Here is a 27,465-nt window from a genome sequence, read left to right as displayed (position 1 = left end):
TCGCGTCTCGGGCTGTGGAAGCGAAGGTGCCAGGCGAGCGCGTGCGCGGGGGGGGGGGGGGGGGGGCGAAGGGGAGAGGCGATGCCGAGGGCCTCCGGTGGGCCAGCCAGGCCAAAAGGCTCGGACGGGCCGAGGTGGCAGGGCGAGGCCGGGGCCGCCCGTCGGGGCGTGGCAGGTGGCCTTGTGTGCACCCCTCCATCGTGGCGGCGGGGCCCGCGACAAGCTAGCCAGCTCTGGCCTGGCGTGCTGGCGTGGGCTAAAAGGGGGTGGTGCGGGTGCACTGGGGGCGAGACGGTGGGTGGCTCGGCTCGGCTCGGCCGGCCGGGAGGGGAGGCCCCGGAGGGCCAGAGGAAGAAGAAAGGCTTCCCTGACCGGGAATCGAACCCGGGCCGCGGCGGTGAGAGCGCCGAATCCTAACCACTAGACCACCAGGGAGCGACAGGCTGCGCGCCTGGCCTGCACCCCCTGGACCCAGCGCCTCCATTCCACCCACGCGGCTCCGCTTGGGCCCCGAGGCCCCTGCCTCTGCACGTCCAGCCGCCCGCGGGCCCCACGCAGTCCACCCGGCCCGCTGGCAGCACCCGCAAAACGCTGCGCGCCGGCCGCCCTCGCACCCGCACGCCGCCTCGGGCCACGTGCCCAGCGCCCAGCGCCCAGCGGGCCGGCACGCCGTCCCCCACTGCCAGCGCCCGGCGGGCCTGGCCAGGAGGGCCCCGGAGCGGCGCAAAAGGTCGGGCGGCTGCGTTGGCCGGGAATCGAACCCGGGTCAACTGCTTGGAAGGCAGCTATGCTCACCACTATACCACCAACGCTGCACGGCCCGGGCCGGCCCGACGCGGCCGGCCCAGGGTGCGCTCCGCGCCTTCTCGCCTTGGCGCTCTCTTGCCGCCGCCGCCGCCGCGCCTCCGCCGCCCGGCGCAGCCCTGCCCCGACGTCCCGCCCGGCCGCAGCTCTGCCCGGCCACCACGGGCTGCGGCCACCACGGGCTGCGGCCGCCCGGCGCCCCAGCCTCGCCCCTCCGACTCAGCTGCACCGGCCGGTCGCCGGGCACGCCCGCCCGCCCGCCCACCTGCCCGCCCCGCGCCCCGCGCCCCGCGCCCACCGCCGCCCGCCTCTGGAGGGCGCTCTGGCCGCCTGGCCGCTCTCGGGCCCTCGGAGGCCGGCTGGGGAGCCCCGCCACGTCCCCGGCCCGGCGTCTTCCGCGTCCTCCGCGGCCCGCAGCTAGCGGCCCAGCCCGGCCCCGCGCGGGAAGGAGCAGAGGGGGCGGGCGCCAGGCCACACCACCTCCCGCATCCAGACGGGACCGGACCCATCTGCCTCCCACCCGAGCGACACCCACGGCGGCTGCGCGGCTGGGCGGCTGGGCGGCACGTCGCCGAGGAGCTCGCTGTGGCTGCCGCGGGGACCACACGAGGCCCCGGCTGCGCGGTGGCGACCCAGCGTCCGGCCTCGAGCCACGCAAAGGGCTGGGGCCGGTGGACGGTGGGCAGGCCGGGCACGCGCCGCCGGACGGCCGAGAAGAAGCGCCCCTGCCCCTCGGGAGCAAGAGGTGGCACCCAGAGCTGCGCAGGCCACCAAAAAGGGCGTCTTGCCTCCCCGTCGGGGAATCGAACCCCGGTCTCCCGCGTGACAGGCGGGGATACTCACCACTATACTAACGAGGACGGCGGCGGCCGGCCACCCGGCCGCCCGACCCCTCTCCGGCTGCCTCCCCACGCCTGCCCCTGCCTGCCCTCGACGCCCTGCCCTGCACGGGCGCCCGACACGGGCCACGCCCCACCCGACCCCAGCCCCGCTTCGGCCCCCTCTCCCGCACGGCAGCCCCCGGCCCCGACTCCGAGTCCGCCCGGACCCGGGGCCCACACACGGACCCGGACGGCGCTCAGTACTCCCAACGAGCGCTGCCTCTCTCTCGTCTGCCAGGCGGGCATCGCGCCGGGAGAAAAGGCCCCAGACGGCAAGCGGGACTGCGAGGGCGAGGGCGAGGGCGAGGGCGAGGAAGGCGGGGTGGGGAGCAGGGCAAGGGGCGCCGACGCTGCACGGGGCCTGCAGGGAGCTGGGGGTGGGGGTGCGACTGCGACGGGAGCCGCGCTGGCGGCGGCGGCGGCGGCGGCGGCGGCGGCGGCGGCGGCGGCGGCGAAGCGGCTGGCCGTGCTCCTCCGGGGCCGCCGCGCGTGTCTCGCCCCTTGCGCACCCACACAGCCGCCAGCCGGGCGCCATGACGGCCAAGGACACCAGCGTTAGCGCCGCGTCCCAGCCAGGCCAGCGGCGACGCGCTCACACCCGCCGTCAGGATGGCCGAGCGGTCTAAGGCGCTGCGTTCAGGTCGCAGTCTCCCCTGGAGGCGTGGGTTCGAATCCCACTCCTGACACGCCCACCTTTTGGCCCGCCCCACACAGCAGCCACGCCACCCGGGCCTGGACCACACCCTCTCGCGGCCGCGGCCCGCCTCGCACCCGAGCACACGCTGCCCGGGACCGAGCTCCAGCCCCTCCACCCTCGCCGCCTCGGGCTCTGAGCGCGCGCGCAGCGCGCGCGCGCTCGCACACACACACACACGCACGCACTCCCCGGCGACTCGAGCGCCTTTCCCACACCCGCAGGCTTCGCTGACTTCGCACCTGCTGCTTTCTGGAGGCTCTTTGGTCCTCCTTCTCGTCTATTCCCGCCCCTGCCCTCCTCACCCCGGCACTCGCGAACCAGCCCAGGCTGCAAAGCTCCCCGCGCTTCCCGCTCCCACATGTGGCCGCTGGACAGCGCCTGGCTCTTCCAGCCAGCCGTCCGCTTCCGCCGCCCCCGGGAACACGCACCCACCCCACCGGCACCCCGTGCTTTTCCCCCGGCCCTAGTCCATTCTCTCCACACCCTCCCGAGGCGGCCCACACGATTCTCCACCTGGGGGCCTTCCCCTGGCCACACCTACCTGCCTGCCTGTCTGCCTCCCGGGAGCCATACAGCCCAGCCGTCTGCTGGCCAGCCGGCGGCGCGGACCCCTCCCTTCTGTGGGCCTGGCTCACGAGTCCAAGCCGGGAAGGTGGCTGCAGGGAGCAGTGAGCGGAAGCCCTAGACCCCCCCCGGCCATCCAGCCGGGCGCCACGGCGCATCTCCTGGCTCGGGGAGGCCGCCGGCCGGCCGCTCCGCCCCAGCGTTCCTCCCGGATCCAAGACCGCCCTCCTGCCTCCCAACCTGTCAAGGCACCCAGCCGGACCCCTAGGGAGAGGCGCCGGCCAGCGCGCTCAGGCCTTTGCTCTCTTGGCCCGAGACGCACTCAGAGGCGCAGGCGGCGCTACCTGGCCTCTAACTCCGTGCGACAGACGCCGGCGCGAGCGCAAACACACACACACACACACACACACACACACACACACACACACAAAGACACACAGCCCACCCATCCCCGCCCCCGGCCCCACGGCTCCACACACGAGAGGTCCGTTCCCCACCCCGTCTGCCGGGACACACACTGCACGCGCGAGAAAACCATCCGCCAAAGGGACTTTGGCTCGGGGCTGGGAGCAGCTGAAGGCAAGGTCCCTCGCCTGCCTGCACCTGCCACAGATGGCTCCGGCTGTTTGGGGTTCGGGCGCTGGCCGGGCTGGGTCCGGCTCCTGGCTGCCTCTGGGGACACGGGCAGGCTGTGGCGGCGGCCCTGGACCAGGGACAAAGCACAGGATGAGCCCAGTCCGCCTCCGTGCCTTCCTCTGCCCGGACGTCCGCGCCGCGCCGCGCCGCGCCCCGCCCACCCCGCCCCAGGGGCTGGCTCTCCGCGTGCCTGGAGCCTGTCTTGCAGACTGCCCACCTCCTGCTCCCACGGAGAAGACGCTCACGCTCACGCTCACGCTCACTCCTGGCGGGGACCGGCAACGGAGGCGGCCGGCGCCGCTGGGGAAGCCCTCTGTGGACCACGTCCGTGGGCGCATGGGTGGTTCAGTGGTAGAATTCTCGCCTGCCACGCGGGAGGCCCGGGTTCGATTCCCGGCCCATGCAACGCGCCATCCCCTTTTGGCCCCGCAGCGCCAACTGCGCGCTACGCTTCCTCTCTCCCACCTTCAGAGCACCTGGCCAAAGCCACGTCTGCTCCTCTCTGGGGGCCCGCCCACGCCCCATCCCGTCCCCGCCCCTGCCGCACATTCCCTTCCTCCTCCCTGGCTCGCTCGCCCTGGGGACAAAACTCCGCCCACCCGCCCGCCCGCCCGGGAGCCAAGGGCCCATCCGCGCCCGCCCGGACACCTGCCTTGCCCTTCTTCTCTTTAACGACGCTCGCCTCGCTCCAGTCTCCCGATTCACTGCAAGGAACGCATCCACGCACCAACTCGCGCTGCCACCCACACGCTCCTCCCCTTCCCTGGGCACCACCTCGCGCCCCCGCCCCTCCCACCAGCCCCTCCCACCCCGACACAGACACACACACACACACACACACGCGCGCGCGCGCGCGCGCTCTGGCTCACTCTACCCACACTCCAGAAATCCTCCCCTTTTGCACAACCGGCGGAAACCAAGCTGCCGCGCCGGGAGGGTCGCTCACAGACTCCAGGTGGCACCGGCACCCGCACCCGCAAGACCCCAGCGTGCCTAACGTCATGGTCGCGCAGGCCCTTGATTCTCTGCGTCCCGCTTCGCCGCCGCGCTATCGTGCCAACGCGGCTTCCTCTTCCACCGCGAGAGCCACCCACGGCACCAAAGTCCACCACCGTCCTCCATCCCTCTCCCACCCCGACCTCCACCTCTCCTCCCCTCCACACACACCCACACGCACACACACACGCAAAAGCGAGGACTCCGAGGAAACTTCCCGTGGGCACGGGAAGCACCCGGAGACCCACGGCCGCCCGCGGCTCCTCCGCACCGCTGCAGGGGGCTTGTCCGGTTGAAGCGAGTGTGTCCCAGCAGGTGTGCGCGGCGCACCGGCTGACCGCTCGGCCTCGAGAGGGGACACCTCTGATCACAGAGCAAATCCCCGGCGGACAGGGGTGCCCAAGTTGGGGCGGGAAGGAGACTGAGGTGTGCGATGGACCTTGGGAGGCATCCACAGAAGAGGACGGATACAGACAGGGGTGGACAGAGGGACGGACGGCGCCTATCTTGGCGAGGCACGGGGCGAGGCGGGATGGGAAACTGTGAAACGTGCAACTGTGAAAAGTGTGCGTGAGTGGGGGGGGGGTGGGTGGTGGAGGACGCCGCTCATCGGGGGTGCGGGCTGGGGCGCGGAGGTGGCGAAAGGGACCACTGGGTAACACGCTGGCCCCTTTGCCAAAGGATGGAAGGGACCGACGTGTCCTGCAATTGGAATGACAAGTTGGCGACAAGTGCGCCCAGTCCCCCGGGGTGCCTCGACCGCCACCCACCTGCCTGGCTGCTGGGTTGTCTTCCCCCGTGGCTCCCACGGCACCTCCCCGCTGTCTCACCTCCAGTGCCCCGGGGAGTCCGGGCCGTGCCCGGATGCCTCTTCCCTCCTCCACCTCCCGGGCACGGCGGTCGGACTCTGCGCTCGCATCGGCGCCCAAGACCGGCGTGCCCCTGGGGTCCGCTGTCCGTCGCCGGGGAGAGACGCAGCCAGCCAGGTCGTGGCGCTCCCGCCCCGCGTGGGGCAGGGAAGCCGCCCGAGAGGTGGCAGGCCCGAGGGGGGCTGCTCGGCCAGGTGACGGGACTCAGGGCTGCGCGTGGCTCACCTGACCCACGCGCCCGGCACCGCCACCGCGGGCACCTCAGGAGGGAGGACAGGATGGCTCGTCAGCCTGGCCAGCTAGGAGCGCCACCGGAGGGGGCGGTGGGGGTCCGAGCGCACTCGGGGGGCAGGGGCGCCTGCGCACACTGGTGGTCCCGGCCGGGGACAGAGGCCGCCCCGCCCACTCGCGTCTCGGGCTGTGGAAGCGAAGGTGCCAGGCGAGCGCGTGCGCGGGGGGGGGGGGGGGGCGAAGGGGAGAGGCGATGCCGAGGGCCTCCGGTGGGCCAGCCAGGCCAAAAGGCTCGGACGGGCCGAGGTGGCAGGGCGAGGCCGGGGCCGCCCGTCGGGGCGTGGCAGGTGGCCTTGTGTGCACCCCTCCATCGTGGCGGCGGGGCCCGCGACAAGCTAGCCAGCTCTGGCCTGGCGTGCTGGCGTGGGCTAAAAGGGGGTGGTGCGGGTGCACTGGGGGCGAGACGGTGGGTGGCTCGGCTCGGCTCGGCCGGCCGGGAGGGGAGGCCCCGGAGGGCCAGAGGAAGAAGAAAGGCTTCCCTGACCGGGAATCGAACCCGGGCCGCGGCGGTGAGAGCGCCGAATCCTAACCACTAGACCACCAGGGAGCGACAGGCTGCGCGCCTGGCCTGCACCCCCTGGACCCAGCGCCTCCATTCCACCCACGCGGCTCCGCTTGGGCCCCGAGGCCCCTGCCTCTGCACGTCCAGCCGCCCGCGGGCCCCACGCAGTCCACCCGGCCCGCTGGCAGCACCCGCAAAACGCTGCGCGCCGGCCGCCCTCGCACCCGCACGCCGCCTCGGGCCACGTGCCCAGCGCCCAGCGCCCAGCGGGCCGGCACGCCGTCCCCCACTGCCAGCGCCCGGCGGGCCTGGCCAGGAGGGCCCCGGAGCGGCGCAAAAGGTCGGGCGGCTGCGTTGGCCGGGAATCGAACCCGGGTCAACTGCTTGGAAGGCAGCTATGCTCACCACTATACCACCAACGCTGCACGGCCCGGGCCGGCCCGACGCGGCCGGCCCAGGGTGCGCTCCGCGCCTTCTCGCCTTGGCGCTCTCTTGCCGCCGCCGCCGCCGCGCCTCCGCCGCCCGGCGCAGCCCTGCCCCGACGTCCCGCCCGGCCGCAGCTCTGCCCGGCCACCACGGGCTGCGGCCACCACGGGCTGCGGCCGCCCGGCGCCCCAGCCTCGCCCCTCCGACTCAGCTGCACCGGCCGGTCGCCGGGCACGCCCGCCCGCCCGCCCACCTGCCCGCCCCGCGCCCCGCGCCCCGCGCCCACCGCCGCCCGCCTCTGGAGGGCGCTCTGGCCGCCTGGCCGCTCTCGGGCCCTCGGAGGCCGGCTGGGGAGCCCCGCCACGTCCCCGGCCCGGCGTCTTCCGCGTCCTCCGCGGCCTGCAGCTAGCGGCCCAGCCCGGCCCCGCGCGGGAAGGAGCAGAGGGGGCGGGCGCCAGGCCACACCACCTCCCGCATCCAGACGGGACCGGACCCATCTGCCTCCCACCCGAGCGACACCCACGGCGGCTGCGCGGCTGGGCGGCTGGGCGGCACGTCGCCGAGGAGCTCGCTGTGGCTGCCGCGGGGACCACACGAGGCCCCGGCTGCGCGGTGGCGACCCAGCGTCCGGCCTCGAGCCACGCAAAGGGCTGGGGCCGGTGGACGGTGGGCAGGCCGGGCACGCGCCGCCGGACGGCCGAGAAGAAGCGCCCCTGCCCCTCGGGAGCAAGAGGTGGCACCCAGAGCTGCGCAGGCCACCAAAAAGGGCGTCTTGCCTCCCCGTCGGGGAATCGAACCCCGGTCTCCCGCGTGACAGGCGGGGATACTCACCACTATACTAACGAGGACGGCGGCGGCCGGCCACCCGGCCGCCCGACCCCTCTCCGGCTGCCTCCCCACGCCTGCCCCTGCCTGCCCTCGACGCCCTGCCCTGCACGGGCGCCCGACACGGGCCACGCCCCACCCGACCCCAGCCCCGCTTCGGCCCCCTCTCCCGCACGGCAGCCCCCGGCCCCGACTCCGAGTCCGCCCGGACCCGGGGCCCACACACGGACCCGGACGGCGCTCAGTACTCCCAACGAGCGCTGCCTCTCTCTCGTCTGCCAGGCGGGCATCGCGCCGGGAGAAAAGGCCCCAGACGGCAAGCGGGACTGCGAGGGCGAGGGCGAGGGCGAGGGCGAGGAAGGCGGGGTGGGGAGCAGGGCAAGGGGCGCCGATGCTGCACGGGGCCTGCAGGGAGCTGGGGGTGGGGGTGCGACTGCGACGGGAGCCGCGCTGGCGGCGGCGGCGGCGGCGGCGGCGGCGGCGGCGGCGGCGGCGGCGGCGAAGCGGCTGGCCGTGCTCCTCCGGGGCCGCCGCGCGTGTCTCGCCCCTTGCGCACCCACACAGCCGCCAGCCGGGCGCCATGACGGCCAAGGACACCAGCGTTAGCGCCGCGTCCCAGCCAGGCCAGCGGCGACGCGCTCACACCCGCCGTCAGGATGGCCGAGCGGTCTAAGGCGCTGCGTTCAGGTCGCAGTCTCCCCTGGAGGCGTGGGTTCGAATCCCACTCCTGACACGCCCACCTTTTGGCCCGCCCCACACAGCAGCCACGCCACCCGGGCCTGGACCACACCCTCTCGCGGCCGCGGCCCGCCTCGCACCCGAGCACACGCTGCCCGGGACCGAGCTCCAGCCCCTCCACCCTCGCCGCCTCGGGCTCTGAGCGCGCGCGCGCGCGCGCGCGCTCGCACACACACACACACGCACGCACTCCCCGGCGACTCGAGCGCCTTTCCCACACCCGCAGGCTTCGCTGACTTCGCACCTGCTGCTTTCTGGAGGCTCTTTGGTCCTCCTTCTCGTCTATTCCCGCCCCTGCCCTCCTCACCCCGGCACTCGCGAACCAGCCCAGGCTGCAAAGCTCCCCGCGCTTCCCGCTCCCACATGTGGCCGCTGGACAGCGCCTGGCTCTTCCAGCCAGCCGTCCGCTTCCGCCGCCCCCGGGAACACGCACCCACCCCACCGGCACCCCGTGCTTTTCCCCCGGCCCTAGTCCATTCTCTCCACACCCTCCCGAGGCGGCCCACACGATTCTCCACCTGGGGGCCTTCCCCTGGCCACACCTACCTGCCTGCCTGTCTGCCTCCCGGGAGCCATACAGCCCAGCCGTCTGCTGGCCAGCCGGCGGCGCGGACCCCTCCCTTCTGTGGGCCTGGCTCACGAGTCCAAGCCGGGAAGGTGGCTGCAGGGAGCAGTGAGCGGAAGCCCTAGACCCCCCCGGGCCATCCAGCCGGGCGCCACGGCGCATCTCCTGGCTCGGGGAGGCCGCCGGCCGGCCGCTCCGCCCCAGCGTTCCTCCCGGATCCAAGACCGCCCTCCTGCCTCCCAACCTGTCAAGGCACCCAGCCGGACCCCTAGGGAGAGGCGCCGGCCAGCGCGCTCAGGCCTTTGCTCTCTTGGCCCGAGACGCACTCAGAGGCGCAGGCGGCGCTACCTGGCCTCTAACTCCGTCCGACAGACGCCGGCGCGAGCGCAAACACACACACACACACACACACACACACACACACACACACACACAAAGACACACAGCCCACCCATCCCCGCCCCCGGCCCCACGGCTCCACACACGAGAGGTCCGTTCCCCACCTCGTCTGCCGGGACACACACTGCACGCGCGAGAAAACCATCCGCCAAAGGGACTTTGGCTCGGGGCTGGGAGCAGCTGAAGGCAAGGTCCCTCGCCTGCCTGCACCTGCCACAGATGGCTCCGGCTGTTTGGGGTTCGGGCGCTGGCCGGGCTGGGTCCGGCTCCTGGCTGCCTCTGGGGACACGGGCAGGCTGTGGCGGCGGCCCTGGACCAGGGACAAAGCACAGGATGAGCCCAGTCCGCCTCCGTGCCTTCCTCTGCCCGGACGTCCGCGCCGCGCCGCGCCGCGCCCCGCCCCGCCCCGCCCCGCCCCGCCCCAGGGGCTGGCTCTCCGCGTGCCTGGAGCCTGTCTTGCAGACTGCCCGCCTCCTGCTCCCACGGAGAAGACGCTCACGCTCACGCTCACGCTCACGCTCACGCTCACTCCTGGCGGGGACCGGCAACGGAGGCGGCCGGCGCCGCTGGGGAAGCCCTCTGTGGACCACGTCCGTGGGCGCATGGGTGGTTCAGTGGTAGAATTCTCGCCTGCCACGCGGGAGGCCCGGGTTCGATTCCCGGCCCATGCAACGCGCCATCCCCTTTTGGCCCCGCAGCGCCAACTGCGCGCTACGCTTCCTCTCTCCCACCTTCAGAGCACCTGGCCAAAGCCACGTCTGCTCCTCTCTGGGGGCCCGCCCACGCCCCATCACGTCCCCGCCCCTGCCCCTGCCGCACATTCCCTTCCTCCTCCCTGGCTCGCTCGCCCTGGGGACAAAACTCCGCCCGCCCGGGAGCCAAGGGCCCATCCGCGCCCGCCCGGACACCTGCCTTGCCCTTCTTTTCTTTAACGACGCTCGCCTCGCTCCAGTCTCCCGATTCACTGCAAGGAACGCATCCACGCACCAACTCGCGCTGCCACCCACACGCTCCTCCCCTTCCCTGGGCACCACCTCGCGCCCCCGCCCCTCCCACCAGCCCCTCCCACCCCGACACAGACACACACACACACACACACACGCGCGCGCGCGCGCGCGCTCTGGCTCACTCTACCCACACTCCAGAAATCCTCCCCTTTTGCACAACCGGCGGAAACCAAGCTGCCGCGCCGGGAGGGTCGCTCACAGACTCCAGGTGGCACCGGCACCCGCACCCGCAAGACCCCAGCGTGCCTAACGTCATGGTCGCGCAGGCCCTTGATTCTCTGCGTCCCGCTTCGCCGCCGCGCTATCGTGCCAACGCGGCTTCCTCTTCCACCGCGAGAGCCACCCACGGCACCAAAGTCCACCACCGTCCTCCATCCCTCTCCCACCCCGACCTCCACCTCTCCTCCCCTCCACACACACCCACACGCACACACACACGCAAAAGCGAGGACTCCGAGGAAACTTCCCGTGGGCACGGGAAGCACCCGGAGACCCACGGCCGCCCGCGGCTCCTCCGCACCGCTGCAGGGGGCTTGTCCGGTTGAAGCGAGTGTGTCCCAGCAGGTGTGCGCGGCGCACCGGCTGACCGCTCGGCCTCGAGAGGGGACACCTCTGATCACAGAGCAAATCCCCGGCGGACAGGGGTGCCCAAGTTGGGGCGGGAAGGAGACTGAGGTGTGCGATGGACCTTGGGAGGCATCCACAGAAGAGGACGGATACAGACAGGGGTGGACAGAGGGACGGACGGCGCCTATCTTGGCGAGGCACGGGGCGAGGCGGGATGGGAAACTGTGAAACGTGCAACTGTGAAAAGTGTGCGTGAGTGGGGGGGGGGTGGGTGGTGGAGGACGCCGCTCATCGGGGGTGCGGGCTGGGGCGCGGAGGTGGCGAAAGGGACCACTGGGTAACACGCTGGCCCCTTTGCCAAAGGATGGAAGGGACCGACGTGTCCTGCAATTGGAATGACAAGTTGGCGACAAGTGCGCCCAGTCCCCCGGGGTGCCTCGACCGCCACCCACCTGCCTGGCTGCTGGGTTGTCTTCCCCCGTGGCTCCCACGGCACCTCCCCGCTGTCTCACCTCCAGTGCCCCGGGGAGTCCGGGCCGTGCCCGGATGCCTCTTCCCTCCTCCACCTCCCGGGCACGGCGGTCGGACTCTGTGCTCGCATCGGCGCCCAAGACCGGCGTGCCCCTGGGGTCCGCTGTCCGTCGCCGGGGAGAGACGCAGCCAGCCAGGTCGTGGCGCTCCCGCCCCGCGTGGGGCAGGGAAGCCGCCCGAGAGGTGGCAGGCCCGAGGGGGGCTGCTCGGCCAGGTGACGGGACTCAGGGCTGCGCGTGGCTCACCTGACCCACGCGCCCGGCACCGCCACCGCGGGCACCTCAGGAGGGAGGACAGGATGGCTCGTCAGCCTGGCCAGCTAGGAGCGCCACCGGAGGGGGCGGTGGGGGTCCGAGCGCACTCGGGGGGCAGGGGCGCCTGCGCACACTGGTGGTCCCGGCCGGGGACAGAGGCCGCCCCGCCCACTCGCGTCTCGGGCTGTGGAAGCGAAGGTGCCAGGCGAGCGCGTGCGCGGGGGGGGGGGGGGGGGGGCGAAGGGGAGAGGCGATGCCGAGGGCCTCCGGTGGGCCAGCCAGGCCAAAAGGCTCGGACGGGCCGAGGTGGCAGGGCGAGGCCGGGGCCGCCCGTCGGGGCGTGGCAGGTGGCCTTGTGTGCACCCCTCCATCGTGGCGGCGGGGCCCGCGACAAGCTAGCCAGCTCTGGCCTGGCGTGCTGGCGTGGGCTAAAAGGGGGTGGTGCGGGTGCACTGGGGGCGAGACGGTGGGTGGCTCGGCTCGGCTCGGCCGGCCGGGAGGGGAGGCCCCGGAGGGCCAGAGGAAGAAGAAAGGCTTCCCTGACCGGGAATCGAACCCGGGCCGCGGCGGTGAGAGCGCCGAATCCTAACCACTAGACCACCAGGGAGCGACAGGCTGCGCGCCTGGCCTGCACCCCCTGGACCCAGCGCCTCCATTCCACCCACGCGGCTCCGCTTGGGCCCCGAGGCCCCTGCCTCTGCACGTCCAGCCGCCCGCGGGCCCCACGCAGTCCACCCGGCCCGCTGGCAGCACCCGCAAAACGCTGCGCGCCGGCCGCCCTCGCACCCGCACGCCGCCTCGGGCCACGTGCCCAGCGCCCAGCGCCCAGCGGGCCGGCACGCCGTCCCCCACTGCCAGCGCCCGGCGGGCCTGGCCAGGAGGGCCCCGGAGCGGCGCAAAAGGTCGGGCGGCTGCGTTGGCCGGGAATCGAACCCGGGTCAACTGCTTGGAAGGCAGCTATGCTCACCACTATACCACCAACGCTGCACGGCCCGGGCCGGCCCGACGCGGCCGGCCCAGGGTGCGCTCCGCGCCTTCTCGCCTTGGCGCTCTCTTGCCGCCGCCGCCGCCGCGCCTCCGCCGCCCGGCGCAGCCCTGCCCCGACGTCCCGCCCGGCCGCAGCTCTGCCCGGCCACCACGGGCTGCGGCCACCACGGGCTGCGGCCGCCCGGCGCCCCAGCCTCGCCCCTCCGACTCAGCTGCACCGGCCGGTCGCCGGGCACGCCCGCCCGCCCGCCCACCTGCCCGCCCCGCGCCCCCGCGCCCCGCGCCCACCGCCGCCCGCCTCTGGAGGGCGCTCTGGCCGCCTGGCCGCTCTCGGGCCCTCGGAGGCCGGCTGGGGAGCCCCGCCACGTCCCCGGCCCGGCGTCTTCCGCGTCCTCCGCGGCCTGCAGCTAGCGGCCCAGCCCGGCCCCGCGCGGGAAGGAGCAGAGGGGGCGGGCGCCAGGCCACACCACCTCCCGCATCCAGACGGGACCGGACCCATCTGCCTCCCACCCGAGCGACACCCACGGCGGCTGCGCGGCTGGGCGGCTGGGCGGCACGTCGCCGAGGAGCTCGCTGTGGCTGCCGCGGGGACCACACGAGGCCCCGGCTGCGCGGTGGCGACCCAGCGTCCGGCCTCGAGCCACGCAAAGGGCTGGGGCCGGTGGACGGTGGGCAGGCCGGGCACGCGCCGCCGGACGGCCGAGAAGAAGCGCCCCTGCCCCTCGGGAGCAAGAGGTGGCACCCAGAGCTGCGCAGGCCACCAAAAAGGGCGTCTTGCCTCCCCGTCGGGGAATCGAACCCCGGTCTCCCGCGTGACAGGCGGGGATACTCACCACTATACTAACGAGGACGGCGGCGGCCGGCCACCCGGCCGCCCGACCCCTCTCCGGCTGCCTCCCCACGCCTGCCCCTGCCTGCCCTCGACGCCCTGCCCTGCACGGGCGCCCGACACGGGCCACGCCCCACCCGACCCCAGCCCCGCTTCGGCCCCCTCTCCCGCACGGCAGCCCCCGGCCCCGACTCCGAGTCCGCCCGGACCCGGGGCCCACACACGGACCCGGACGGCGCTCAGTACTCCCAACGAGCGCTGCCTCTCTCTCGTCTGCCAGGCGGGCATCGCGCCGGGAGAAAAGGCCCCAGACGGCAAGCGGGACTGCGAGGGCGAGGGCGAGGGCGAGGGCGAGGAAGGCGGGGTGGGGAGCAGGGCAAGGGGCGCCGATGCTGCACGGGGCCTGCAGGGAGCTGGGGGTGGGGGTGCGACTGCGACGGGAGCCGCGCTGGCGGCGGCGGCGGCGGCGGCGGCGGCGGCGGCGGCGGCGGCGGCGAAGCGGCTGGCCGTGCTCCTCCGGGGCCGCCGCGCGTGTCTCGCCCCTTGCGCACCCACACAGCCGCCAGCCGGGCGCCATGACGGCCAAGGACACCAGCGTTAGCGCCGCGTCCCAGCCAGGCCAGCGGCGACGCGCTCACACCCGCCGTCAGGATGGCCGAGCGGTCTAAGGCGCTGCGTTCAGGTCGCAGTCTCCCCTGGAGGCGTGGGTTCGAATCCCACTCCTGACACGCCCACCTTTTGGCCCGCCCCACACAGCAGCCACGCCACCCGGGCCTGGACCACACCCTCTCGCGGCCGCGGCCCGCCTCGCACCCGAGCACACGCTGCCCGGGACCGAGCTCCAGCCCCTCCACCCTCGCCGCCTCGGGCTCTGAGCGCGCGCGCGCGCGCGCGCGCTCGCACACACACACACACGCACGCACTCCCCGGCGACTCCAGCGCCTTTCCCACACCCGCAGGCTTCGCTGACTTCGCACCTGCTGCTTTCTGGAGGCTCTTTGGTCCTCCTTCTCGTCTATTCCCGCCCCTGCCCTCCTCACCCCGGCACTCGCGAACCAGCCCAGGCTGCAAAGCTCCCCGCGCTTCCCGCTCCCACATGTGGCCGCTGGACAGCGCCTGGCTCTTCCAGCCAGCCGTCCGCTTCCGCCGCCCCCGGGAACACGCACCCACCCCACCGGCACCCCGTGCTTTTCCCCCGGCCCTAGTCCATTCTCTCCACACCCTCCCGAGGCGGCCCACACGATTCTCCACCTGGGGGCCTTCCCCTGGCCACACCTACCTGCCTGCCTGTCTGCCTCCCGGGAGCCATACAGCCCAGCCGTCTGCTGGCCAGCCGGCGGCGCGGACCCCTCCCTTCTGTGGGCCTGGCTCACGAGTCCAAGCCGGGAAGGTGGCTGCAGGGAGCAGTGAGCGGAAGCCCTAGACCCCCCCGGGCCATCCAGCCGGGCGCCACGGCGCATCTCCTGGCTCGGGGAGGCCGCCGGCCGGCCGCTCCGCCCCAGCGTTCCTCCCGGATCCAAGACCGCCCTCCTGCCTCCCAACCTGTCAAGGCACCCAGCCGGACCCCTAGGGAGAGGCGCCGGCCAGCGCGCTCAGGCCTTTGCTCTCTTGGCCCGAGACGCACTCAGAGGCGCAGGCGGCGCTACCTGGCCTCTAACTCCGTCCGACAGACGCCGGCGCGAGCGCAAACACACACACACACACACACACACACACACACACACACACACACAAAGACACACAGCCCACCCATCCCCGCCCCCGGCCCCACGGCTCCACACACGAGAGGTCCGTTCCCCACCTCGTCTGCCGGGACACACACTGCACGCGCGAGAAAACCATCCGCCAAAGGGACTTTGGCTCGGGGCTGGGAGCAGCTGAAGGCAAGGTCCCTCGCCTGCCTGCACCTGCCACAGATGGCTCCGGCTGTTTGGGGTTCGGGCGCTGGCCGGGCTGGGTCCGGCTCCTGGCTGCCTCTGGGGACACGGGCAGGCTGTGGCGGCGGCCCTGGACCAGGGACAAAGCACAGGATGAGCCCAGTCCGCCTCCGTGCCTTCCTCTGCCCGGACGTCCGCGCCGCGCCGCGCCGCGCCCCGCCCCGCCCCGCCCCGCCCCGCCCCAGGGGCTGGCTCTCCGCGTGCCTGGAGCCTGTCTTGCAGACTGCCCGCCTCCTGCTCCCACGGAGAAGACGCTCACGCTCACGCTCACGCTCACGCTCACGCTCACTCCTGGCGGGGACCGGCAACGGAGGCGGCCGGCGCCGCTGGGGAAGCCCTCTGTGGACCACGTCCGTGGGCGCATGGGTGGTTCAGTGGTAGAATTCTCGCCTGCCACGCGGGAGGCCCGGGTTCGATTCCCGGCCCATGCAACGCGCCATCCCCTTTTGGCCCCGCAGCGCCAACTGCGCGCTACGCTTCCTCTCTCCCACCTTCAGAGCACCTGGCCAAAGCCACGTCTGCTCCTCTCTGGGGGCCCGCCCACGCCCCATCACGTCCCCGCCCCTGCCCCTGCCGCACATTCCCTTCCTCCTCCCTGGCTCGCTCGCCCTGGGGACAAAACTCCGCCCGCCCGGGAGCCAAGGGCCCATCCGCGCCCGCCCGGACACCTGCCTTGCCCTTCTTTTCTTTAACGACGCTCGCCTCGCTCCAGTCTCCCGATTCACTGCAAGGAACGCATCCACGCACCAACTCGCGCTGCCACCCACACGCTCCTCCCCTTCCCTGGGCACCACCTCGCGCCCCCGCCCCTCCCACCAGCCCCTCCCACCCCGACACAGACACACACACACACACACACACGCGCGCGCGCGCGCCGCGCTCTGGCTCACTCTACCCACACTCCAGAAATCCTCCCCTTTTGCACAACCGGCGGAAACCAAGCTGCCGCGCCGGGAGGGTCGCTCACAGACTCCAGGTGGCACCGGCACCCGCACCCGCAAGACCCCAGCGTGCCTAACGTCATGGTCGCGCAGGCCCTTGATTCTCTGCGTCCCGCTTCGCCGCCGCGCTATCGTGCCAACGCGGCTTCCTCTTCCACCGCGAGAGCCACCCACGGCACCAAAGTCCACCACCGTCCTCCATCCCTCTCCCACCCCGACCTTCCACCTCTCCTCCCCTCCACACACACCCACACGCACACACACACGCAAAAGCGAGGACTCCGAGGAAACTTCCCGTGGGCACGGGAAGCACCCGGAGACCCACGGCCGCCCGCGGCTCCTCCGCACCGCTGCAGGGGGCTTGTCCGGTTGAAGCGAGTGTGTCCCAGCAGGTGTGCGCGGCGCACCGGCTGACCGCTCGGCCTCGAGAGGGGACACCTCTGATCACAGAGCAAATCCCCGGCGGACAGGGGTGCCCAAGTTGGGGCGGGAAGGAGACTGAGGTGTGCGATGGACCTTGGGAGGCATCCACAGAAGAGGACGGATACAGACAGGGGTGGACAGAGGGACGGACGGCGCCTATCTTGGCGAGGCACGGGGCGAGGCGGGATGGGAAACTGTGAAACGTGCAACTGTGAAAAGTGTGCGTGAGTGGGGGGGGGGTGGGTGGTGGAGGACGCCGCTCATCGGGGGTGCGGGCTGGGGCGCGGAGGTGGCGAAAGGGACCACTGGGTAACACGCTGGCCCCTTTGCCAAAGGATGGAAGGGACCGACGTGTCCTGCAATTGGAATGACAAAGTTGGCGACAAGTGCGCCCAGTCCCCCGGGGTGCCTCGACCGCCACCCACCTGCCTGGCTGCTGGGTTGTCTTCCCCCGTGGCTCCCACGGCACCTCCCCGCTGTCTCACCTCCAGTGCCCCGGGGAGTCCGGGCCGTGCCCGGATGCCTCTTCCCTCCTCCACCTCCCGGGCACGGCGGTCGGACTCTGTGCTCGCATCGGCGCCCAAGACCGGCGTGCCCCTGGGGTCCGCTGTCCGTCGCCGGGGAGAGACGCAGCCAGCCAGGTCGTGGCGCTCCCGCCCCGCGTGGGGCAGGGAAGCCGCCCGAGAGGTGGCAGGCCCGAGGGGGGCTGCTCGGCCAGGTGACGGGACTCAGGGCTGCGCGTGGCTCACCTGACCCACGCGCCCGGCACCGCCACCGCGGGCACCTCAGGAGGGAGGACAGGATGGCTCGTCAGCCTGGCCAGCTAGGAGCGCCACCGGAGGGGGCGGTGGGGGTCCGAGCGCACTCGGGGGGCAGGGGCGCCTGCGCACACTGGTGGTCCCGGCCGGGGACAGAGGCCGCCCCGCCCACTCGCGTCTCGGGCTGTGGAAGCGAAGGTGCCAGGCGAGCGCGTGCGCGGGGGGGGGGGGGGGGGGCGAAGGGGAGAGGCGATGCCGAGGGCCTCCGGTGGGCCAGCCAGGCCAAAAGGCTCGGACGGGCCGAGGTGGCAGGGCGAGGCCGGGGCCGCCCGTCGGGGCGTGGCAGGTGGCCTTGTGTGCACCCCTCCATCTTGGCGGCGGGGCCCGCGACAAGCTAGCCAGCTCTGGCCTGGCGTGCTGGCGTGGGCTAAAAGGGGGTGGTGCGGGTGCACTGGGGGCGAGACGGTGGGTGGCTCGGCTCGGCTCGGCCGGCCGGGAGGGGAGGCCCCGGAGGGCCAGAGGAAGAAGAAAGGCTTCCCTGACCGGGAATCGAACCCGGGCCGCGGCGGTGAGAGCGCCGAATCCTAACCCACTAGACCACCAGGGAGCGACAGGCTGCGCGCCTGGCCTGCACCCCCTGGACCCAGCGCCTCCATTCCACCCACGCGGCTCCGCTTGGGCCCCGAGGCCCCTGCCTCTGCACGTCCAGCACCGCCCGCGGGCCCCCACGCAGTCCCACCCGGCCCGCTGGCAGCACCCGCAAAACGCTGCGCGCCGGCCGCCCTCGCACCCGCACGCCGCCTCGGGCCACGTGCCCAGCGCCCAGCGCCCAGCGGGCCGGCACGCCGTCCCCCACTGCCCAGCGCCCGGCGGGCCTGGCCAGGAGGGGCCCCGGAGCGGCGCAAAAGGTCGGGCGGCTGCGTTGGCCGGGAATCGAACCCGGGTCAACTGCTTGGAAGGCAGCTATGCTCACCACTATACCACCAACGCTGCACGGCCCGGGCCGGCCCGACGCGGCCGGCCCAGGGTGCGCTCCGCGCCTTCTCGCCTTGGCGCTCTCTTGCCGCCGCCGCCGCCGCGCCTCCGCCGCCCGGCGCAGCCCTGCCCCGACGTCCCGCCCGGCCGCAGCTCTGCCCGGCCACCACGGGCTGCGGCCACCACGGGCTGCGGCCGCCCGGCGCCCCAGCCTCGCCCCTCCGACTCAGCTGCACCGGCCGGTCGCCGGGCACGCCCGCCCGCCCGCCCACCTGCCCGCCCCGCGCCCCGCGCCCCGCGCCCACCGCCGGCCCGCCTCTGGAGGGCGCTCTGGCCGCCTGGCCGCCTCTCTGGGCCCCTCGGAGGCCGGCTGGGAGCCCCGCCACGTCCCCGGCCCGGCGTCTTCCGCGTCCTCCGCGGCCCGCAGCTAGCGGCCCAGCCCGGCCCCCGCGCGGGAAGGAGCAGAGGGGGCGGGCGCCAGGCCACACCACCTCCCGCATCCAGACGGGACCGGACCCATCTGCTCCCACCCGAGCGACACCCACGGCGGCTGCGCGGCTGGGCGGCTGGGCGGCACGTCGCCGAGGAGCTCGCTGTGGCTGCCGCGGGGACCACACGAGGCCCCCGGCTGCGCGGTGGCGACCCAGCGTCCGGCCTCGAGCCACGCAAAGGGCTGGGGCCGGTGGACGGTGGGCAGGGCCGGGCACGCGCCGCCGGACGGCCGATGAAGAAGCGCCCCTGCCCCTCGGGAGCAAGAGGTGGCACCCAGAGCTGCGCAGGCCACCAAAAAGGGCGTCCTTGCCTCCCCGTCGGGGAATCGAACCCCCGGTCTCCCCGCGTGACAGGCGGGGATACTCACCACTATACTAACGAGGACGGGCGGCGGCCGGCCACCACCGGGCGCCCGACCCCTCTCCGGCTGCCTCCCCACGCCTGCCCCTGCCTGCCCTCGACGCCCTGCCCTGCACGGGCGCCCGACACGGGCCACGCCCCACCCGACCCCAGCCCCCGCTTCGGCCCCCTCTCCCGCACGGCAGCCCCCGGCCCCGACTCCGAGTCCGCCCGGACCCGGGGCCCACACACGGACCCCGGACGGCGCTCAGTACTCCCAACGAGCGCTGCCTCTCTCTCGTTCTGCCAGGCGGGCATCGCGCCGGGAGAAAAGGCCCCAGACCGGCAAGCGGGACTGCGAGGGCGAGGGCGAGGGCGAGGGCGAGGAAGGCGGGGTGGGGAGCAGGGCAAGGGGCGCCGACGCTGCACGGGCCTGCAGGGAGCTGGGGGTGGGGGTGCGACTGCGACGGGAGCCGCGCTGGCGGCGGCGGCGGCGGCGGGCGGCGGGCGGCGGCGGGCGAAGCGGCTGGCCGTGCTCCTCCGGGGCCGCCGCGCGTGTCTCGCCCCTTGCGCACCCACACAGCCGCCAGCCGGGCGCCATGACGGCCAAAGGACACCAGCGTTAAGCGCCGCGTCCCAGCCAGGCCAGCGGCGACGCGCTCACACCCCGCCGTCAGGATGCCCGAGCGGTCTAAGGCGCTGCGTTCAGGTCGCAGTCCTCCCCTGGAGGCGTGGGTTCGAATCCCACTCCTGACACGCCCACCTTTTGGCCCGCCCCACACAGCAGCCACGCCACCCGGGCCTGGACCACACCCTCTCGCGCCCGCGGCCCGCCTCGCACCCCGAGCCCACACGCTGCCCGGGACCGAGCTCCAGCCCCTCCACCCTCGCCGCCTCGGGCTCTGAGCGCGCCGCGCGCGCGCAGCGCTCGCACACACACACAACACCGCACGCACTCCCCGGCGACTCGAGCGCCTTTCTCTGGAGGCTCTTTGGTCCTCCTTCTCGTCTATTCCCGCCCCTGCCCTCCTCACCCCGGCACTCGCGAACCAGCCCAGGCTGCAAAGCTCCCCGCGCTTCCCGCTCCCACATGTGGCCGCTGGACAGCGCCTGGCTCTTCCAGCCAGCCGTCCGCTTCCGCCGCCCCCGGGAACACGCACCCACCCCACCGGCACCCCGTGCTTTTCCCCCGGCCCTAGTCCATTCTCTCCACACCCTCCCGAGGCGGCCCACACGATTCTCCACCTGGGGGCCTTCCCCTGGCCACACCTACCTGCCTGCCTGTCTGCCTCCCGGGAGCCATACAGCCCAGCCGTCTGCTGGCCAGCCGGCGGCGCGGACCCCTCCCTTCTGTGGGCCTGGCTCACGAGTCCAAGCCGGGAAGGTGGCTGCAGGGAGCAGTGAGCGGAAGCCCTAGACCCCCCCGGGCCATCCAGCCGGGCGCCACGGCGCATCTCCTGGCTCGGGGAGGCCGCCGGCCGGCCACTCCGCCCCAGCGTTCCTCCCGGATCCAAGACCGCCCTCCTGCCTCCCAACCTGTCAAGGCACCCAGCCGGACCCCTAGGGAGAGGCGCCGGCCAGCGCGCTCAGGCCTTTGCTCTCTTGGCCCGAGACGCACTCAGAGGCGCAGGCGGCGCTACCTGGCCTCTAACTCCGTCCGACAGACGCCGGCGCGAGCGCAAACACACACACACACACACACACACACACACACACACACACACACAAAGACACACAGCCCACCCATCCCCGCCCCCGGCCCCACGGCTCCACACACGAGAGGTCCGTTCCCCACCCCGTCTGCCGGGACACACACTGCACGCGCGAGAAAACCATCCGCCAAAGGGACTTTGGCTCGGGGCTGGGAGCAGCTGAAGGCAAGGTCCCTCGCCTGCCTGCACCTGCCACAGATGGCTCCGGCTGTTTGGGGTTCGGGCGCTGGCCGGGCTGGGTCCGGCTCCTGGCTGCCTCTGGGGACACGGGCAGGCTGTGGCGGCGGCCCTGGACCAGGGACAAAGCACAGGATGAGCCCAGTCCGCCTCCGTGCCTTCCTCTGCCCGGACGTCCGCGCCGCGCCGCGCCGCGCCCCGCCCCGCCCCGCCCCAGGGGCTGGCTCTCCGCGTGCCTGGAGCCTGTCTTGCAGACTGCCCGCCTCCTGCTCCCACGGAGAAGACGCTCACGCTCACGCTCACGCTCACGCTCACGCTCACTCCTGGCGGGGACCGGCAACGGAGGCGGCCGGCGCCGCTGGGGAAGCCCTCTGTGGACCACGTCCGTGGGCGCATGGGTGGTTCAGTGGTAGAATTCTCGCCTGCCACGCGGGAGGCCCGGGTTCGATTCCCGGCCCATGCAACGCGCCATCCCCTTTTGGCCCCGCAGCGCCAACTGCGCGCTACGCTTCCTCTCTCCCACCTTCAGAGCACCTGGCCAAAGCCACGTCTGCTCCTCTCTGGGGGCCCGCCCACGCCCCATCACGTCCCCGCCCCTGCCGCACATTCCCTTCCTCCTCCCTGGCTCGCTCGCCCTGGGGACAAAACTCCGCCCACCCGCCCGCCCGCCCGGGAGCCAAGGGCCCATCCGCGCCCGCCCGGACACCTGCCTTGCCCTTCTTCTCTTTAACGACGCTCGCCTCGCTCCAGTCTCCCGATTCACTGCAAGGAACGCATCCACGCACCAACTCGCGCTGCCACCCACACGCTCCTCCCCTTCCCTGGGCACCACCTCGCGCCCCCGCCCCTCCCACCAGCCCCTCCCACCCCGACACAGACACACACACACACACACACACACGCGCGCGCGCGCGCGCGCGCTCTGGCTCACTCTACCCACACTCCAGAAATCCTCCCCTTTTGCACAACCGGCGGAAACCAAGCTGCCGCGCCGGGAGGGTCGCTCACAGACTCCAGGTGGCACCGGCACCCGCACCCGCAAGACCCCAGCGTGCCTAACGTCATGGTCGCGCAGGCCCTTGATTCTCTGCGTCCCGCTTCGCCGCCGCGCTATCGTGCCAACGCGGCTTCCTCTTCCACCGCGAGAGCCACCCACGGCACCAAAGTCCACCACCGTCCTCCATCCCTCTCCCACCCCGACCTCCACCTCTCCTCCCCTCCACACACACCCACACGCACACACACACGCAAAAGCGAGGACTCCGAGGAAACTTCCCGTGGGCACGGGAAGCACCCGGAGACCCACGGCCGCCCGCGGCTCCTCCGCACCGCTGCAGGGGGCTTGTCCGGTTGAAGCGAGTGTGTCCCAGCAGGTGTGCGCGGCGCACCGGCTGACCGCTCGGCCTCGAGAGGGGACACCTCTGATCACAGAGCAAATCCCCGGCGGACAGGGGTGCCCAAGTTGGGGCGGGAAGGAGACTGAGGTGTGCGATGGACCTTGGGAGGCATCCACAGAAGAGGACGGATACAGACAGGGGTGGACAGAGGGACGGACGGCGCCTATCTTGGCGAGGCACGGGGCGAGGCGGGATGGGAAACTGTGAAACGTGCAACTGTGAAAAGTGTGCGTGAGTGGGGGGGGGGTGGGTGGTGGAGGACGCCGCTCATCGGGGGTGCGGGCTGGGGCGCGGAGGTGGCGAAAGGGACCACTGGGTAACACGCTGGCCCCTTTGCCAAAGGATGGAAGGGACCGACGTGTCCTGCAATTGGAATGACAAGTTGGCGACAAGTGCGCCCAGTCCCCCGGGGTGCCTCGACCGCCACCCACCTGCCTGGCTGCTGGGTTGTCTTCCCCCGTGGCTCCCACGGCACCTCCCCGCTGTCTCACCTCCAGTGCCCCGGGGAGTCCGGGCCGTGCCCGGATGCCTCTTCCCTCCTCCACCTCCCGGGCACGGCGGTCGGACTCTGTGCTCGCATCGGCGCCCAAGACCGGCGTGCCCCTGGGGTCCGCTGTCCGTCGCCGGGGAGAGACGCAGCCAGCCAGGTCGTGGCGCTCCCGCCCCGCGTGGGGCAGGGAAGCCGCCCGAGAGGTGGCAGGCCCGAGGGGGGCTGCTCGGCCAGGTGACGGGACTCAGGGCTGCGCGTGGCTCACCTGACCCACGCGCCCGGCACCGCCACCGCGGGCACCTCAGGAGGGAGGACAGGATGGCTCGTCAGCCTGGCCAGCTAGGAGCGCCACCGGAGGGGGCGGTGGGGGTCCGAGCGCACTCGGGGGGCAGGGGCGCCTGCGCACACTGGTGGTCCCGGCCGGGGACAGAGGCCGCCCCGCCCACTCGCGTCTCGGGCTGTGGAAGCGAAGGTGCCAGGCGAGCGCGTGCGCGGGGGGGGGGGGGGGGGCGAAGGGGAGAGGCGATGCCGAGGGCCTCCGGTGGGCCAGCCAGGCCAAAAGGCTCGGACGGGCCGAGGTGGCAGGGCGAGGCCGGGGCCGCCCGTCGGGGCGTGGCAGGTGGCCTTGTGTGCACCCCTCCATCTTGGCGGCGGGGCCCGCGACAAGCTAGCCAGCTCTGGCCTGGCGTGCTGGCGTGGGCTAAAAGGGGGTGGTGCGGGTGCACTGGGGGCGAGACGGTGGGTGGCTCGGCTCGGCTCGGCCGGCCGGGAGGGGAGGCCCCGGAGGGCCAGAGGAAGAAGAAAGGCTTCCCTGACCGGGAATCGAACCCGGGCCGCGGCGGTGAGAGCGCCGAATCCTAACCACTAGACCACCAGGGAGCGACAGGCTGCGCGCCTGGCCTGCACCCCCTGGACCCAGCGCCTCCATTCCACCCACGCGGCTCCGCTTGGGCCCCGAGGCCCCTGCCTCTGCACGTCCAGCCGCCCGCGGGCCCCACGCAGTCCACCCGGCCCGCTGGCAGCACCCGCAAAACGCTGCGCGCCGGCCGCCCTCGCACCCGCACGCCGCCTCGGGCCACGTGCCCAGCGCCCAGCGCCCAGCGGGCCGGCACGCCGTCCCCCACTGCCAGCGCCCGGCGGGCCTGGCCAGGAGGGCCCCGGAGCGGCGCAAAAGGTCGGGCGGCTGCGTTGGCCGGGAATCGAACCCGGGTCAACTGCTTGGAAGGCAGCTATGCTCACCACTATACCACCAACGCTGCACGGCCCGGGCCGGCCCGACGCGGCCGGCCCAGGGTGCGCTCCGCGCCTTCTCGCCTTGGCGCTCTCTTGCCGCCGCCGCCGCCGCGCCTCCGCCGCCCGGCGCAGCCCTGCCCCGACGTCCCGCCCGGCCGCAGCTCTGCCCGGCCACCACGGGCTGCGGCCACCACGGGCTGCGGCCGCCCGGCGCCCCAGCCTCGCCCCTCCGACTCAGCTGCACCGGCCGGTCGCCGGGCACGCCCGCCCGCCCGCCCACCTGCCCGCCCCGCGCCCCGCGCCCCGCGCCCACCGCCGCCCGCCTCTGGAGGGCGCTCTGGCCGCCTGGCCGCTCTCGGGCCCTCGGAGGCCGGCTGGGGAGCCCCGCCACGTCCCCGGCCCGGCGTCTTCCGCGTCCTCCGCGGCCCGCAGCTAGCGGCCCAGCCCGGCCCCCGCGCGGGAAGGAGCAGAGGGGGCGGGCGCCAGGCCACACCACCTCCCGCATCCAGACGGGACCGGACCCATCTGCCTCCCACCCGAGCGACACCCACGGCGGCTGCGCGGCTGGGCGGCTGGGCGGCACGTCGCCGAGGAGCTCGCTGTGGCTGCCGCGGGGACCACACGAGGCCCCGGCTGCGCGGTGGCGACCCAGCGTCCGGCCTCGAGCCACGCAAAGGGCTGGGGCCGGTGGACGGTGGGCAGGCCGGGCACGCGCCGCCGGACGGCCGAGAAGAAGCGCCCCTGCCCCTCGGGAGCAAGAGGTGGCACCCAGAGCTGCGCAGGCCACCAAAAAGGGCGTCTTGCCTCCCCGTCGGGGAATCGAACCCCGGTCTCCCGCGTGACAGGCGGGGATACTCACCACTATACTAACGAGGACGGCGGCGGCCGGCCACCCGGGCGCCCGACCCCTCTCCGGCTGCCTCCCCACGCCTGCCCCTGCCTGCCCTCGACGCCCTGCCCTGCACGGGCGCCCGACACGGGCCACGCCCCACCCGACCCCAGCCCCGCTTCGGCCCCCTCTCCCGCACGGCAGCCCCCGGCCCCGACTCCGAGTCCGCCCGGACCCGGGGCCCACACACGGACCCGGACGGCGCTCAGTACTCCCAACGAGCGCTGCCTCTCTCTCGTCTGCCAGGCGGGCATCGCGCCGGGAGAAAAGGCCCCAGACGGCAAGCGGGACTGCGAGGGCGAGGGCGAGGGCGAGGGCGAGGAAGGCGGGGTGGGGAGCAGGGCAAGGGGCGCCGACGCTGCACGGGGCCTGCAGGGAGCTGGGGGTGGGGGTGCGACTGCGACGGGAGCCGCGCTGGCGGCGGCGGCGGCGGCGGCGGCGGCGGCGGCGGCGGCGGCGGCGAAGCGGCTGGCCGTGCTCCTCCGGGGCCGCCGCGCGTGTCTCGCCCCTTGCGCACCCACACAGCCGCCAGCCGGGCGCCATGACGGCCAAGGACACCAGCGTTAGCGCCGCGTCCCAGCCAGGCCAGCGGCGACGCGCTCACACCCGCCGTCAGGATGGCCGAGCGGTCTAAGGCGCTGCGTTCAGGTCGCAGTCTCCCCTGGAGGCGTGGGTTCGAATCCCACTCCTGACACGCCCACCTTTTGGCCCGCCCCACACAGCAGCCACGCCACCCGGGCCTGGACCACACCCTCTCGCGGCCGCGGCCCGCCTCGCACCCGAGCACACGCTGCCCGGGACCGAGCTCCAGCCCCTCCACCCTCGCCGCCTCGGGCTCTGAGCGCGCGCGCGCGCGCGCGCGCTCGCACACACACACACACGCACGCACTCCCCGGCGACTCGAGCGCCCTTTCCCACACCCGCAGGCTTCGCTGACTTCGCACCTGCTGCTTTCTGGAGGCTCTTTGGTCCTCCTTCTCGTCTATTCCCGCCCCTGCCCTCCTCACCCCGGCACTCGCGAACCAGCCCAGGCTGCAAAGCTCCCCGCGCTTCCCGCTCCCACATGTGGCCGCTGGACAGCGCCTGGCTCTTCCAGCCAGCCGTCCGCTTCCGCCGCCCCCGGGAACACGCACCCACCCCACCGGCACCCCGTGCTTTTCCCCCGGCCCTAGTCCATTCTCTCCACACCCTCCCGAGGCGGCCCACACGATTCTCCACCTGGGGGCCTTCCCCTGGCCACACCTACCTGCCTGCCTGTCTGCCTCCCGGGAGCCATACAGCCCAGCCGTCTGCTGGCCAGCCGGCGGCGCGGACCCCTCCCTTCTGTGGGCCTGGCTCACGAGTCCAAGCCGGGAAGGTGGCTGCAGGGAGCAGTGAGCGGAAGCCCTAGACCCCCCCGGGCCATCCAGCCGGGCGCCACGGCGCATCTCCTGGCTCGGGGAGGCCGCCGGCCGGCCGCTCCGCCCCAGCGTTCCTCCCGGATCCAAGACCGCCCTCCTGCCTCCCAACCTGTCAAGGCACCCAGCCGGACCCCTAGGGAGAGGCGCCGGCCAGCGCGCTCAGGCCTTTGCTCTCTTGGCCCGAGACGCACTCAGAGGCGCAGGCGGCGCTACCTGGCCTCTAACTCCGTGCGACAGACGCCGGCGCGAGCGCAAACACACACACACACACACACACACACACACACACACACACACAAAGACACACAGCCCACCCATCCCCGCCCCCGGCCCCACGGCTCCACACACGAGAGGTCCGTTCCCCACCCCGTCTGCCGGGACACACACTGCACGCGCGAGAAAACCATCCGCCAAAGGGACTTTGGCTCGGGGCTGGGAGCAGCTGAAGGCAAGGTCCCTCGCCTGCCTGCACCTGCCACAGATGGCTCCGGCTGTTTGGGGTTCGGGCGCTGGCCGGGCTGGGTCCGGCTCCTGGCTGCCTCTGGGGACACGGGCAGGCTGTGGCGGCGGCCCTGGACCAGGGACAAAGCACAGGATGAGCCCAGTCCGCCTCCGTGCCTTCCTCTGCCCGGACGTCCGCGCCGCGCCGCGCCGCGCCCCGCCCACCCCGCCCCAGGGGCTGGCTCTCCGCGTGCCTGGAGCCTGTCTTGCAGACTGCCCACCTCCTGCTCCCACGGAGAAGACGCTCACGCTCACGCTCACGCTCACTCCTGGCGGGGACCGGCAACGGAGGCGGCCGGCGCCGCTGGGGAAGCCCTCTGTGGACCACGTCCGTGGGCGCATGGGTGGTTCAGTGGTAGAATTCTCGCCTGCCACGCGGGAGGCCCGGGTTCGATTCCCGGCCCATGCAACGCGCCATCCCCTTTTGGCCCCG

The 27,465-nt window shown here is 73.5% G+C and overlaps 25 non-coding genes across 25 annotated transcripts; 10 read left to right on the top strand and 15 right to left on the bottom strand.

The window, feature by feature from the left end:
• Positions 1-363: 363 nt before the first annotated feature.
• TRNAE-CUC (transfer RNA glutamic acid (anticodon CUC)) lies at positions 364-435 on the bottom strand. Its single transcript has one exon. It is a non-coding gene; the product is annotated as a tRNA-Glu (tRNA).
• A 305-nt stretch (positions 436-740) lies between these two features.
• On the bottom strand, positions 741-812 carry TRNAG-UCC (transfer RNA glycine (anticodon UCC)). The gene has a single exon. It is a non-coding gene; the product is annotated as a tRNA-Gly (tRNA).
• Positions 813-1,592: 780 nt separating this feature from the next.
• On the bottom strand, positions 1,593-1,664 carry TRNAD-GUC (transfer RNA aspartic acid (anticodon GUC)). Its single transcript has one exon. It is a non-coding gene; the product is annotated as a tRNA-Asp (tRNA).
• Positions 1,665-2,288: 624 nt separating this feature from the next.
• TRNAL-CAG (transfer RNA leucine (anticodon CAG)) lies at positions 2,289-2,371 on the top strand. The gene has a single exon. It is a non-coding gene; the product is annotated as a tRNA-Leu (tRNA).
• A 1,545-nt stretch (positions 2,372-3,916) lies between these two features.
• Positions 3,917-3,987, top strand: TRNAG-GCC (transfer RNA glycine (anticodon GCC)). Its single transcript has one exon. It is a non-coding gene; the product is annotated as a tRNA-Gly (tRNA).
• Positions 3,988-6,213: 2,226 nt separating this feature from the next.
• Positions 6,214-6,285, bottom strand: TRNAE-CUC (transfer RNA glutamic acid (anticodon CUC)). The gene has a single exon. It is a non-coding gene; the product is annotated as a tRNA-Glu (tRNA).
• Positions 6,286-6,590: 305 nt separating this feature from the next.
• On the bottom strand, positions 6,591-6,662 carry TRNAG-UCC (transfer RNA glycine (anticodon UCC)). The gene has a single exon. It is a non-coding gene; the product is annotated as a tRNA-Gly (tRNA).
• Positions 6,663-7,442: 780 nt separating this feature from the next.
• TRNAD-GUC (transfer RNA aspartic acid (anticodon GUC)) lies at positions 7,443-7,514 on the bottom strand. Its single transcript has one exon. It is a non-coding gene; the product is annotated as a tRNA-Asp (tRNA).
• Positions 7,515-8,141: 627 nt separating this feature from the next.
• Positions 8,142-8,224, top strand: TRNAL-CAG (transfer RNA leucine (anticodon CAG)). Its single transcript has one exon. It is a non-coding gene; the product is annotated as a tRNA-Leu (tRNA).
• A 1,569-nt stretch (positions 8,225-9,793) lies between these two features.
• TRNAG-GCC (transfer RNA glycine (anticodon GCC)) lies at positions 9,794-9,864 on the top strand. The gene has a single exon. It is a non-coding gene; the product is annotated as a tRNA-Gly (tRNA).
• Positions 9,865-12,087: 2,223 nt separating this feature from the next.
• On the bottom strand, positions 12,088-12,159 carry TRNAE-CUC (transfer RNA glutamic acid (anticodon CUC)). The gene has a single exon. It is a non-coding gene; the product is annotated as a tRNA-Glu (tRNA).
• Positions 12,160-12,464: 305 nt separating this feature from the next.
• On the bottom strand, positions 12,465-12,536 carry TRNAG-UCC (transfer RNA glycine (anticodon UCC)). The gene has a single exon. It is a non-coding gene; the product is annotated as a tRNA-Gly (tRNA).
• A 781-nt stretch (positions 12,537-13,317) lies between these two features.
• On the bottom strand, positions 13,318-13,389 carry TRNAD-GUC (transfer RNA aspartic acid (anticodon GUC)). The gene has a single exon. It is a non-coding gene; the product is annotated as a tRNA-Asp (tRNA).
• A 624-nt stretch (positions 13,390-14,013) lies between these two features.
• TRNAL-CAG (transfer RNA leucine (anticodon CAG)) lies at positions 14,014-14,096 on the top strand. The gene has a single exon. It is a non-coding gene; the product is annotated as a tRNA-Leu (tRNA).
• Positions 14,097-15,665: 1,569 nt separating this feature from the next.
• On the top strand, positions 15,666-15,736 carry TRNAG-GCC (transfer RNA glycine (anticodon GCC)). Its single transcript has one exon. It is a non-coding gene; the product is annotated as a tRNA-Gly (tRNA).
• A 2,225-nt stretch (positions 15,737-17,961) lies between these two features.
• Positions 17,962-18,034, bottom strand: TRNAE-CUC (transfer RNA glutamic acid (anticodon CUC)). The gene has a single exon. It is a non-coding gene; the product is annotated as a tRNA-Glu (tRNA).
• A 311-nt stretch (positions 18,035-18,345) lies between these two features.
• Positions 18,346-18,417, bottom strand: TRNAG-UCC (transfer RNA glycine (anticodon UCC)). The gene has a single exon. It is a non-coding gene; the product is annotated as a tRNA-Gly (tRNA).
• Positions 18,418-19,204: 787 nt separating this feature from the next.
• TRNAD-GUC (transfer RNA aspartic acid (anticodon GUC)) lies at positions 19,205-19,278 on the bottom strand. The gene has a single exon. It is a non-coding gene; the product is annotated as a tRNA-Asp (tRNA).
• Positions 19,279-19,905: 627 nt separating this feature from the next.
• On the top strand, positions 19,906-19,989 carry TRNAL-CAG (transfer RNA leucine (anticodon CAG)). The gene has a single exon. It is a non-coding gene; the product is annotated as a tRNA-Leu (tRNA).
• A 1,525-nt stretch (positions 19,990-21,514) lies between these two features.
• On the top strand, positions 21,515-21,585 carry TRNAG-GCC (transfer RNA glycine (anticodon GCC)). The gene has a single exon. It is a non-coding gene; the product is annotated as a tRNA-Gly (tRNA).
• Positions 21,586-23,816: 2,231 nt separating this feature from the next.
• TRNAE-CUC (transfer RNA glutamic acid (anticodon CUC)) lies at positions 23,817-23,888 on the bottom strand. Its single transcript has one exon. It is a non-coding gene; the product is annotated as a tRNA-Glu (tRNA).
• Positions 23,889-24,193: 305 nt separating this feature from the next.
• TRNAG-UCC (transfer RNA glycine (anticodon UCC)) lies at positions 24,194-24,265 on the bottom strand. Its single transcript has one exon. It is a non-coding gene; the product is annotated as a tRNA-Gly (tRNA).
• A 781-nt stretch (positions 24,266-25,046) lies between these two features.
• Positions 25,047-25,118, bottom strand: TRNAD-GUC (transfer RNA aspartic acid (anticodon GUC)). The gene has a single exon. It is a non-coding gene; the product is annotated as a tRNA-Asp (tRNA).
• Positions 25,119-25,742: 624 nt separating this feature from the next.
• On the top strand, positions 25,743-25,825 carry TRNAL-CAG (transfer RNA leucine (anticodon CAG)). The gene has a single exon. It is a non-coding gene; the product is annotated as a tRNA-Leu (tRNA).
• Positions 25,826-27,370: 1,545 nt separating this feature from the next.
• On the top strand, positions 27,371-27,441 carry TRNAG-GCC (transfer RNA glycine (anticodon GCC)). The gene has a single exon. It is a non-coding gene; the product is annotated as a tRNA-Gly (tRNA).
• Positions 27,442-27,465: the final 24 nt, after the last annotated feature.

This window comes from Lynx rufus, unplaced genomic scaffold, assembly GCF_022079265.1.
Source record: "Lynx rufus isolate CCGP_SWC_20201006 ecotype Redwood Valley unplaced genomic scaffold, mLynRuf1.p SCAF_15, whole genome shotgun sequence".
NCBI classification, from domain to species: Eukaryota; Metazoa; Chordata; class Mammalia; order Carnivora; family Felidae; genus Lynx; species Lynx rufus.
This window is presented reverse-complemented; position numbering and strand designations above follow the sequence as displayed.